A 13,212-nucleotide genomic window follows, 5' to 3' on the forward strand; every position below is an offset into this window, starting at 1 on the left:
CTGTACATGCAAGGAAGTAGGTTAGGGAGTACATGCAACGTTATCATCATTCTTAATGTTGCTGTTAAAGTTTTTATTTTTAGAGAGAAGTTTACTTAGTAGGAACTGTTCCTTCTAGAGCTTTTGTCTTCTTTTGTCGCTTAGGGCTAAAACCTCTGAGAGGGGACAGCCTCTCCCATGGCAATCCAGTGGAGGAGAGTAAGGCGAGGATTCCCCCCTTCTCATAACATCAGTTTCAGACCTGAAAAGTACCGGGGTAGAAGCCAAATCCACTTCTCTAGTCTGGTCTACGACTATATCAGTGCTAAGAGAAGTTTGGCACTTTGCGGTGGACATAGTAATTAGCTAGAAGTTTTCAAATTGCGAAAGAGAATCCGATGCACAGATGCAGTTGCTAGCACAGAGGCAAAAAACATAGGCACTTACCCATGTGTAATGAGTGTAATGCCAAAGCCCAACCGGCACCAAAATACTTGAGACACGGAAGGCTGATGGGCAAAGGGCTGGAAAATAAGGGGATTCAGCAGATGGAAGGTGCCACTCTCCTTACTGCAGCCAACACGACCCTGCCTGCCTTGCGAGCGGGCTTGCTAAACTCGCTGGGCTCGCTGCAGTCAGATTAGAGTAAGGCACCCTACATCAGAGCCGTACCGCATCAGGCCGCACCGCCTAGAGCGGCCGCCTCTGGCACGGAGCTCATGCTACACAATTGTGTATCATGTAGATGTGGGGAAATGGGGAGACTGATTCTCTCACTCCACACACTGTTGTGCATGGTTATAAAAAAAACTGGCAGAGTCTTAGTTGACAGTACAGGGTTCCTCAAATGGTAAAATGTGAGATAAACAAATGAGAAACTGGGTTGGACTGGAACTTAATGTCTGCTTTATAAATGACAGTGATATGTGATTTTATTCTAGGTTTGTGATTGTTTTAAATTGTTATACTTTTTGTAATTGCTTTCTTTATTACTGTTTTATGAAAAGCTTATTTTTATAGGCTAAAACACAATTTAAATTGTTTTTAAATAAACAAGTTGTAGCAGCAGAAGTTGAACTGTGGTTGTCTAGAATTTGGTCAGAACTGTTACATGTTGAAGAAGTTGAAATAGAAGCAGTCTGTGAGGCAGAGAAGCCTAATCTTACAGTAACATTGATTAATGGAAGTTGTCAGATAGAAAGAGCAATGTCCTTAAAATTAGCAGCCTGACAAATTGCATATTAGACGCAGCACAAAGTAAAGTTGTTATTAAAGTGGAAATAGCATTTTTGTTTTTGAACTTTATCCAGAATTACCGTTGGTGCTGTTTTTTTATGGAACTTTGAAAAGGGAGTTTTTCATCCAGAGAAGAAGAAACTGTTACCTGTGAATTTTTGTTTGAGTGACTTATTTGAGACTTTGTTTTCCTTGGGAGGAATTGACTTGGAGCAGAATCTGCCCAGAACAAGCAGAAGTCAACCAAGACCATAATTGTTTGGTAATCTTTTATTTATGTTACTGTACTGTTGAAGAGCCATGATCGCTCAAAGTCAGTCATCCTTTTTTGGACAGACCCCAAGTGCACCACTGGCTGACACGTATGCAGGACGGTATCCCCTCAGACAGCCATTCCAATCTTATCCAGTGCAGATCCTTCCAGATCCAGAGAACCTGATGGAGATCGTGGACACAAATACTATAATGGACTGCATCAATTAAGCACCAAGAAGCCACTATGCTGACATCACTAGTGACACCACGACATAGCAGCGTTAGTCATGAAGCACACTTCCAGCCCTGCAACACACCACACGAACAAACATTTGCATACACAAAGAACATGCCTACACAGTTCTATAGATAGAGGACATACATACTGTCAAAGATTTTATTATTTTTCTCATTATCTTTCTCATTAGCCAAATGCAGTTACGAAGAAACGCAAGGCAACAGAAGATCCTGAGCAAACTTGCAGATGCTTATGGAAATTAACTCTATGGGACTACAGGAGTATATATGGAGCCTGGTAGCACCACGTGCGACTAACCTATAGGTAGCATAGCACAGTAGGAGCATGTAGAAATCACATTATAAGTCTAAGGAAAATTACAGAAGCCCTTAAGCTACAGAACACGCGACAAGAGGGGCAGAGTTAGGCTGTACGAAGCACAGACCGAGGTCACAGCCAAGTCAGAGATAAACAGTCACATTACAAGCGCCAGACGCAGGAAAATTTAATACATCTTCATAAATGCAGACCCAGAAGGCTCAATTTTGGGGTCCACAAACACATGTTGCAGCCAAACTAGACAATGGGCATTCACCCGTGGTGGGAAGATGAGCCATTCTGAGCAACCCCGATGAGAAGTGAAACAAGTGTTGGTGTTGCAACATGGAAACGCACTCTCACAGGCAAAGGGTGGTCTACTACCAGATTCAATTCAGTCACATAGTCATTTCACATCACCTTGAAGAGGTGCACAGAGGACTGAGAACCAAACTGAGTCCCGGGCCTGGGGAGACCAGATCCAGCCAATCACGAGACAGAAATCCAGGGATATATGCAAAGGGCAAAGCACAATGGTAAATCCATGTCTCTGCAACAATATAATAGATAATTTTTTGGGACAGGGCATGTCAGCCACCTGCCATGCGAGGGCCAGTAGAATAACCTCTATAGGGGATAGCTATATGTGTTACTACTCTCAGCACCCAATCAGTAGTGGGGATAGGTTGTTGGGGCAGGGCCCAGGTGATGACTACATGTAACATCAAAACTGGGAAATGCACCATGGAAAATTGAGAAGTACTGCCTGTTTCCGGTAGATATTCAGATTTCTGTCAGTCAACTCTTTTGGTTTTACAGGGCGCTATTGGTGGCTAAAAAGCTAATCTTGAAATACAGTTGATGGCTGGTTACAGGATTTAGCCACTCTCTCTAGTAGGGAGAAGGTAATTGATCAGAGACTGAAAAAGATGGATACATACCTATCTATATGGAATACCGTCAATTAATTCACTGCATTATTTAATGTATCTGCTGGGTTTTTTTGCTTCTTATCTTCTTTTTATCTCACTCTCTAGTCAGTCTTTTCTTTTTCTGTTTACTATCTATTTCTCTCCCTGTTCTCTGAATCTTTATTTCCTTTCTTGCTCTATATGCCACCTGTAAACGTTGTGTAAATATCTTGTTATATTGTTTAAACAATGCTTATTTGTTATAATATGATGTTGCTATTTATCTTCTGTGTGTTATAAAACATCAATAAAGACATTTATAAAAGGGAGGTTTCTCCAAGGATGTGCAGAAATCACTACTGACACACTTACAGGGCACCTTTAAGGGAAAGAAGTTCCAAGAGGGCGAGGGGGAAGCAGCAGGAAGCAGTGGGGCCAGCGCCCCTACCCTCTGCTCCCCCACATCTCCTGTGAGCTGAAAACTCTGATGACACAGACGAGGAGCAGGGGATGTACCCCCTACAGGAGTAAAAAGCAGCCGAAGGATAGTCAGACCTAATATTGAAACCACCACCATATGATATGATAGTTTATTTATATAGCGCCTATACACAATGTGTTTCAAAGCGCTTCAAGGCAAGGGAGGGAACAAGGGAAAATATGATGACATTCTTACAGGCCATGAACAGTAAGGATGTGAAATTAACTATCGTACTCGGCCTGACGACATTTCAGATAGTGCAAGAGCTAAAACATAGATAAGGAAGGGAGGGGGAGAGTGGGAAGGAAATGGAAACAGACAGGCGACTACCGTACTAGGCCTGATGACATTTCTGTGAGAGCCGGAGAAAACAAAAGGTGAGGGTGCATAAAGGGAGGGGAGGAACAAAACAAGCGACTATCATACTAGGCCTGACGACATTTCAGATAGTGCTGGAGTGGGTGTGGGGAGGAAAAAAACAGTAATGGCAGGGTGGAGGAAACAGACGAGGTTGCTATCATATCAGGTCCAGGGACAATTCTGATAGAGTAAGTGCATAGAAGAAAGCAAGGGGAGGAGATAGGAAAAGGGAGAAGGGAAAGAAGGAGAGAACAGAGAGTAAGCAGTCAAAAAGAGTGGAGAAGCAAGAGTGGAGAGCGAATACAATTGCAGACGTCAGTAGTAACACATAATGTTGCAAGCCAGGATACGGAATGTATCAGGACAGACTCCTGCAGAAGTAGGCTGGAGCAGGTTGAGGGGGACCAGGGTAGGAGAATCAAGCAAAACAGGTAACACCTGTGTGCGAGGGGGGGGGGCGCAAGGGAACATCACAGGGGGATCAGAGGTGGTGGGGATGGCCTCTGGGGACAGAAGGGGTAACACATGTTGGTGCATGCTTACCTGCTGTCTGGCTGTCTGAGCAGGGGGTCGGGCCTTGGGTCCTCCTGGTCTGAACAGGTCCAAAGAGGAATTGCCCTTTTCTTCATCTGCTCTTCACTGAAGATGCCCGGGCGAGAGATGCCCTTGATCTAATAGTTAAGAGCAGGAAGGAAGAGGGAGGGCTAAGAAGGTGGGTGCTGCTTAGACCAGGTGACCTCGATCCACTTGCACCTGCTCCCCATCTGCAAAGGAAAAGAGGCTGGAGGGCTCCTTAAGTAGGGAAACAGAGCGGCAAGCAGGAAGGCACCAGGTGGGCGGGGCTTGCTAAGTGGTGAAACAGAGCGGCAAGCAAGAAGGCACCAGGTGGGCAGGGCTTGCTAAGTGGTGAAAAAGAGCGGCAAGCAGGAAGGCACCAGGTGGGCGGGGCTTGCTAAGTGGTGAAAAAGAGCAGCAAACAGGAAGGCACCAGGTGGACGGAGCTTGCTAAGTGGTGAAAAAGAGAGGCAGGCAGGAAGGCACCAGCTGGGCAGGGCTTAGGCCAGGTGACCTAGATCCACTTGCACCTGCTCCCCATCTGCAAAGGAAAAGAGGCATGAGGGCTCCTTAAGTAGGGAAACAGAGCGGCAAGCAGGAAGGCACCGGGTGGGTGGGGGTTGCTAAGTGGTGAAAAAGAGCGGCAAGCAGGAAGGCACCAGGTGGGCGGGGCTTGCTAAGTTGTGAAAAAGAGCGGCATGCAGGAAGGCACCAGGTAGGCAGGGCTTAGGCCAGGTGACCTAAATCCACTTGCATCTGTTCACCATCTGCAAAGGAAAAGAGACTGGAGGGCTCCTTAAGTAGGGAAACAGAGCGGCAAGCAGGAAGGCACCAGGTGGGCGGCGCTTGCTAAGTGGTGAAAAAGAGCAGCAAGCAGGAAGGCACCAGGTGTGCATGGCTTGTTAAGTGGTGAAAAAGAGCAGCAAGGAGGAAGGCACCAGGTGGGCTGGGCTTGCTAAGTGGTGAAGAAGAGCGCCAGGCAGGAAGGCACCAGGTGGGCAGGGCTTAGGCCAGGTGACCTAGATCCACTTGCACCTGCTCCCCATCTGCAAAGGAAAAGAGACTGGAGGGCTCCTTAAGTAGGAAAACAGAGCGGCAAGCAGGACGGAATCAGGTGGCGGGGCTTGCTAAGTGGTGAAAAAGAGCGGCAAGCAGGAAGGCACCAGGTGGGCGGGGCTTGCTAAGTGGTGAAAAAGAGCGGCAAGCAGGAAGGCACCAGGTGGGCGGGGCTTGCTAACTGGTGAAAAAGAGCAGCAGGCAGGAAGGCACCAGGTGGGCATGGCTTAGGCCAGGTGAACTAGATCCACTTGCACCTGCTCCCCATCTGCAAAGGAAAAGAGGCTGGAGGGCTCCTTAAGTAGGGAAACAGAGCAGCAAGCAGGAAGGCACCAGGTGGGTGGGGCTTGCTAAGTGGTGAAACAGAGCGGCAAGCAGGAAGGCACCAGGTGGGCGAGGCTTGCTAAGTGGTGAAAAAGATCAGCAAGCAGGAAGGCACCAGGTGGGCAGGGCTTAGGCCAGGTGACCTAGATCCACTTGCACCTGCTCCCCATCTGCCCATATAACAAGGAGGAGGGGCCGAAAGGGGTTGGACAGGCGGCCAGCAGAAAGGAGGCACTCAGCGAGGCACAGGCAAGCAGTAAGGGGGGCTAGAGGAGAAAGCCACGAACAAGACAGACAGATTCTCAAGACAGATTCTCCTAAAGCTAGAAGGGAAGACAACGGGAGAGGCATCGGGGGCGACCAACGAAATAGGTGTCCTTAAGGGGGGCAGTGAAGCAAAGGAATGGGCAGAAATAATGGAAGAAGTAGACAGAAGAGAGAGGGAAGCAGAAAAGAGACGTGAGAGAGCACGCAGGGAAAGGGGAAAGGAGGAAGAAAAAGGATCAGCCAGAAAGGAGGAGAAGGGAGATGGCAGGGAAGGAGAGCCAAAGGGCTGAAGATGAAAAGGTAAAGCAAGTGTTAGTGGATAGGCAACAAAGAAAGTGGCAGAGTGAGTAGCAAGAGAGTGCGCACGCAAGTAGGAGGAGGAGAACGTAATTAGAGACATAAAAACATGATGGACAATGAGCACAGGAAATGACCGAGCAGGAGGGGGCAGGCGTGCGCAGCCAGGGGGCAGATGTGCGCAGCCGGACATCATGGCCACACAGGATAGGACTACTGCCGTATCAGACAGAACAAGCCAGGGGTCTTGCGGGGAAGGAGGCAAGCATGACTTGTGTGACATCGACTTAACCATGAAGCCTAACACAGATAAAACTTCTAGGATACTGAGCTTCATGGATGATTTTTGCAGTAAGATGGGCTCTGACTCAGACAACGAAGCAAGGGATAGCGTGCCTGTTATTAGCTCCAAGGTCCCTTAACGGGACCCGCAAAGAACGGCTGGTCAGACCAGCCGTTCCTGCTGGGACCCGCTATGGGACCTCGGAACAGGGCGGCAAGGGTTTACCAGCACCGGCATCATTACCAGTGTCCGTTAACCCTTACTGCCCAACTCGTAATGACCCCCATAGTCTTGAAGAATGCTTTCTTCTCTAAACCTCTACACCCAGACTCACCAGACTTCCTTTCTGTATAGAAATACAAATTATAAGCATACAAGACTTCCTCAAGGGTACTGTCAGATCCTCACTCCTCTTGACAGGCGCAGAGGCTGCGCAAACTCCTCCCTCCCCATTGGGTCTTGGCACCTGGGAAATGAACACCGCAGGCCACCGCAACACTCTGGGGAAAGAGGGTTAGGGTTCGTTGATGGATGGGTAGAGGGAGTTCGGGATCACCGGAAAGAGGTTTAGGGAATCACAATGGATGGGAAAGGGGGTTTTAGGGAAACATGCTCCTCGGCTCCAATGCTCCTCTTGCTGACCTTGCTCACACACACTTTCACACTACCATCACTCTCACAGAAATTCTCCTTGGAGGCCTCTGTATTGGAGCCTCTAACCTACTTACACCTAGATCAGTGTTCTCTAGTGCTGGCTTGGTTTCACACTGCCTTCTGAAACATAAATATGCAGATTACATGTTCCCCACCTCACCCTGTGCAACAGTAACAACAAACATATACATGCACACGAGGTGCTAAAGCACTTAGCTCAGTGTTCTGTGGGATCCTAGGTCCTTCGGCCTTTTCGTGTTGATGGGCGTGATATGTCTCACCAATCCGATCGAACAATGAGCTGAAAATAGCAAAACAAAGTCAGTGCACGTGCGTGCGAAATTGCCGTTCCAAAGGAACGTTCCCTAAAGGGTTAAAGATTTGTTAAAGGTGCGGTTGCTTCACCGCCAAGCTAACTCCAACTCGGGGTTAGTATCATGCTCTGCATGCAAACATGTGTAACTCGTCTTTTCGTGCTTCCGAAAATGTCAACAGAATAATTTCCTCAGCGCGTAATGCGTTTCCCTCCCACGGGATAAATCAGCTGTTTATGAAAGAGTCGTGTACTTAGCTTTTCGTGTACGCGGGGCCGGGGGTTGAGCTGGCGGGCGGTGCCCCGCGTAGGCCTGCCTGCAGGAGCTCGAGGCGAACACGTCCTCTCTCGCTGATGGCCAGGATTGCGAGCGTCGCTTTCAGGGCGCGGCTCGCGCTTGCGCAGTAGCGCGCGTGTTTTCCTTTTCCTTCCAGCAGGCCCGTGATGCGCACGGCCTGCTGGGTAATGTAGTCTCTTGGCGGTTCTCCTTCCTTGGGCCTTTACTCTGCAAAAGGGAAGGAGAACATGCCTGTGCAAGGTGGCTGGACTTCCCAGGGCCCTCCCAACACCCCCAACAAGCCCCAAAACACTGCCAATCGTCCCAGCCCTGACAGGTACTGTGAGTCACCCTCAATATTCAATAGGGTCCTCCAGATGGACCTACGCAATATACAGATGGAAAGCACAGTCATACAGTACGTAGATGACATATTGATCTGCAGCATGACAGAAGAGCAGTGTAGAAATGACTCAGTACACATGCTGACAGTGCTAGCTGACAAGGGATACAAGGTGAACAAAACCAAACTACAGTACTGCCAGAATGACGTGCTATGCATTGGACAGACGATCTCCCAAAATGGCGGACAGGTGACACCAGGAAAAGTGGAGGCAATACGCAGGAAAGCAAAACCCACGACAGTGAGAGGGATGCAGCAATTCTTGGGGTTATGCAATTACTGAAGGGTATGGGTCTTTGACTACAGCATTTACACCAGGCCTCTTCTGAGTGCACTGAAGTAAGCACAAAAAGGAGCCAAGGTAATAGGATGGACAAGAGAAATGACCGAGGCATTCAATGAGCTCAAAGAAGCGATATGCACAGCTCCAGTGCTGGGGTACCCGGACTATTAAACGTAATTCTTTGCAGGGGCAGGGGAGAGTTTATATTGGTTCTGTATGTTGACAATAAAAGTAATTATTTTTGTTCTCACACTCTGATGGAGTAGTGATGACAGCAGTACGGACACAGAAGACACGTTTGGGGCACAAGCCACTAGCATACTACAGTGGGAAGTTAGACCAAGTAATGAGAGGACATTATCCGTGCGAGGAAGCTCTGGCTGCAGCCGCATTCGCAGTGGACAAAACAGCAAGTATTACCATGGGGTGCAGCACCACTCTTTATGTGGAGCATGGCCTCTTGGCAATACTGGAGAGACCAAAGAGCACACTGATAACAAAAAGAGTATCAGGATACAAGGTGTTACTATCAAATCCAGCACTCAAGGTAGTGAGGTGCAGACTTGTCAATCAGGCGACTTTTCTCGCTGAGGTGCTACAGGAAGGTGAATATGGACATGACTGCACAGCAAGCGTACAAGAATTCAGTGACACCCGCAAGGTACAGGAGGACGCACTAGAGGGGGGAGTTGTGCTTTACATTGACGGGTCAGCAACAATTGCCCAGGCAAATGGGGTCAGACATACAGGAACAGCGTGGTGAGGTTGGAATTAGTGAGGTACGTGGCCAGCACACGATTACTGTCACATTATTGTCACATTATTCAGCACAACAGAACAAACCCACCAAGGGGGAGAGAGGGTTCATGCAAACAAGACCATAGAATAAATCAGTAGAATATACTGCCCACTGTGAGGGAGCTAAATATGGGGATAGATCAGGTCAAGGAACATAGAGAAGTATTCAAACAATCTTTAATAAACACATATTCAATTATCGTACAAATAAAAACAGCATAAAAACACATTATTAATGCTGAACGTATCCAGTTGAAGTGCATATTATTTTACTACACATCCTAGGATGTAAGCATAAGTGCATTGTGCATAACTTAATTCAAAAATACATAACATCCGTAGACAGCAAAAAAATCCTCAATTGGTACTCGATCTGTATTCACACAAGGGGATATTTTGTAACCAATTTACATATATGTAAGAATTAATTAATGGGGCTAGAGGAGTTATATAAGGCACCAAAGCCACGCAGGTCAACAATAATTAATATTTTCTGCGGGGTGGAAAAGGTTATGCCTTAATCAAGCCCAACATTTCTTTGAAGAAAACAAACAACAACAGAATCTGTGCTTGTCTCCAATCTGATCAAAGTAGTCAACAACCGGTACCTAGTACAGCTCCCAAACGTATCGTGGGCTTTACTGGTATCTGAACGAAGGTAGTTTCGACGATAAAGTAGCAGTGTCTAAGCTGTCAGTCTCTCATCGTAGCAGGAGAGAGAAAGCTTGACAATCGTCTTCCTCAGGACAGGGCAGATTAGATAATAAATTCTAAAATCTAAACATACAAATTCTCTACATTTAAATATTCAAGAGCCATCTAGGGCCATTTAATACTAAAAGTATCAATGACATTATTCCATGTGTCCAATCTTCTTCAAATGTTTCTTCCTTAATTTGCCCAGATGTTCAATATAGTACATCTTAGAAATGTTCAGAAATAAGGGATACATCGAAGGGGGATATATAGAAGACCAAAAAAGAAGAAAAAGAAAGAAAAAAACAAATATAAGGCAACACATAAATCAAAAACATGCATAAAACCATTTTTACCTGATTAAAAACATTCCTTGAACCGATCTAGCAACCCCACTTCTAACCCCCTCCACGCAGTTAAAAAACCTGGGTTCCTTAGTTATAATCCAGGTTAAGCCCCATAATCCATTCGTAAGTCAGACGAGGGGAATCCCAAATAAATTAGTGGGAAAGTGGCAAGGGGGCATATAGTCCCTATGTCAAAGCCGTGAATATACTAACAAAATTATGTAATCCAACAAGGCAGAATGGGGAGAGGGAAACCAGAGTCAATCTGAGAATCCACAACCAACCCAGTGGCAATAAAACTAAAATGCAGAGTGAGAGGCATCCCGGCAGTACAATACATAGACAAATATCATTTCCATACCTGCGAAGGAAAAGATTCCTATTGAGTGTATTCAAAAAGTAACCATCAAAGTAAAGAGAGAAATTTTATTTCTCTTGGTGGTGCACCCCTAGAGTCGTGTCCGGGTGCACAGTGGTTCAGGCTAGATGGGGAGAGAGAATATCCCATCGGCTGGTAATCTTGTGCAGACCAGATCCTGCATAGAAAAAAGGGAAAAGAAAAAAAATAGGAAAGGGTTAAAAAAGAATTAAAAAAGAAGAAGAAGAAGAGGACCATAAGAAGATCGCATGCGCTCAAGCGTATCATTCCTTCCTAAAGTCGGGCCCTCAGTCTCGACGGCATTATAGATAAACATAATTGGTAAAGTTCCGAAAGAGCCTCTAAGTATCGTTCCCATCAGGAAATACAAATCTACTCTAGGAGCGATTCCTGGACGCTAGGCCCTCTACTCAATCAATGTATCTCCTGTATCTCCAGTGGCCATTAGAAGATTTGACACATGGAATAATTTCAATGATACTTTTAGTATTAAATGGCCCTAGATGGCTCTTGAATATTTAAATGTAGAGAATTTGTATGTTTAGATTTTAGAATTTATTATCTAATCTGCCCTGTCCTGAGGAAGACGATTGTCAAGCTTTCTCTCTCCTGCTACGATGAGAGACTGACAGCTTAGACACTGCTACTTTATCGTCGAAACTACCTTCGTTCAGATACCAGTACAGCCCACGATACGTTTGGGAGCTGTGCTAGGTACCGGTTGTTGACTACTTTGGTCAGATTGGAGACAAGCACAGATTTCGTTGTTGTTTGTTTTCTACAAAGAAATGTTGGGCTTGATTAAGGCATAACCTTTTCCACCCCGCAGAAAATATTAATTATTGTTGACCTGCGTGGCTTTGGTGCCTTATATAACTCCTCTAGCCCCATTAATTAATTCTTACATATATGTAAATCGGTTACAAAATATCCCCTTGTGTGAATACAGATCGAGTACCAATTGAGGATTTTTTTGCTGTCTACGGATGTTATGTATTTTTGAATTAAGTTATGCACAATGCACTTATGCTTACATCCTAGGATGTGTAGTAAAATAATATGCACTTCAACTGGATACGTTCAGCATTAATTATGTGTTTTTATGCTGTTTTTATTTGTACGATAATTGAATATTTGTTTATTAAAGATTGTTTGAATACTTCTCTATGTTCCTTGACCTGATCTATCCCCATATTTAGCTCCCTCACAGTGGGCAGTATATTCCACTGATTTATTCTATGGTCTTGTTTGCATGAACCCTCTCTCCCCCTTGGTGGGTTTGTTCTGTTTTGGTTCTCCCCTGGGTTCATGGTGCTGGGGACGCCTATTCTGGATTACACATTATTCAGCACAAGCAGCAGAACTAGTGGCCTTAAAATTGGCATTGGCGCAAAGCAGAAAAAAGGAGGTGACAATTTACTCAGATTCAGGCTACGTGACATCCACAGTATACTCAGGACTGTCGTGATGGATGAGGAGGGGTTTTAGGAGGGCCGATGGGTCACCAGTACATGCACTTTCATTGGGCAGGCTAGTAGATGTCATACATTATCCCGAGCCACTAGCAATAGTGAAATGCCAAGCACACACATGAGGGGAAGACCCTGTCTCAAGAGGGAATGAAGCAGCAGATGCAGAAGCAAAGTGTGCCGCATATTTTGGGGAGCTCCTGGAAATGTAGGCCTTTTCACATGCCTTTGACTATGCAAAGGCAATGATGCTAAAGGAAGGGTACAGTGTATTGCCAGCAACACAAATAATGGAGCTGCAGGGAGCTGCACCGAGGGAGGAGAAGGACCTATGGACTAGAAGGGGATGTGCAGTATCCCCAACAGATGCCCTATGGCGACAACACAACACAGGGAATGTGTTTATGCCACTAGCATTGTTGCATACAGGACTGACACAGTTACATTATCCAGCACATACAGGGAAGGGGGTGCTTGCCGCCCATATTGGGGAAACATGGCTCTATCCTAACTTGGCGGAAAACATGGCTGAATTAATGAGCAACTGCTTAGTTTGCAAGCAAATTATTGCAGGACATACATTGAGAGTTGTGAGAGGAGCCATACTTCACCCAGTTGGTCCATTTCAACACCTCTGTGTCAACTATGTCTGCATGATCCAAGTCTGCTGAGGATACTGCTACATGATAGTGGTTGTGTGCCCATTCTCTCGGTGGATTGAGGTGGGCCCCTGTTCTCATCCTGACGCTCTTAGAGCAGTGACATTTCTGGTCCGGAAAGTGTTCCCACGATGGGGCGTGTGTGAGGTCCTGCAGTCTGACAATGGCCCTCACTTCACCAACAAGATTTTCAAGCACATCACAATGTTGCTGGGCATCCAACACAAATGAGCCTTTGCTTCTCACCTGCAAGTGAACGGGGTGTGTGAACGCCTCAATGGCCTCCTGAAAGAGAGTATTGCTAAAACTAAAAAGAGTACCAATAAGTACTGGCTACATTGCCTACCTTTAGCCCTGTTTGCATTGTGCAACAA

Source organism: Ambystoma mexicanum, chromosome 3p (genome assembly GCF_040938575.1).
Source record: "Ambystoma mexicanum isolate Mex_15411 chromosome 3p, UKY_AmexF1_1, whole genome shotgun sequence".
Taxonomy (NCBI): Eukaryota; Metazoa; Chordata; class Amphibia; order Caudata; family Ambystomatidae; genus Ambystoma; species Ambystoma mexicanum.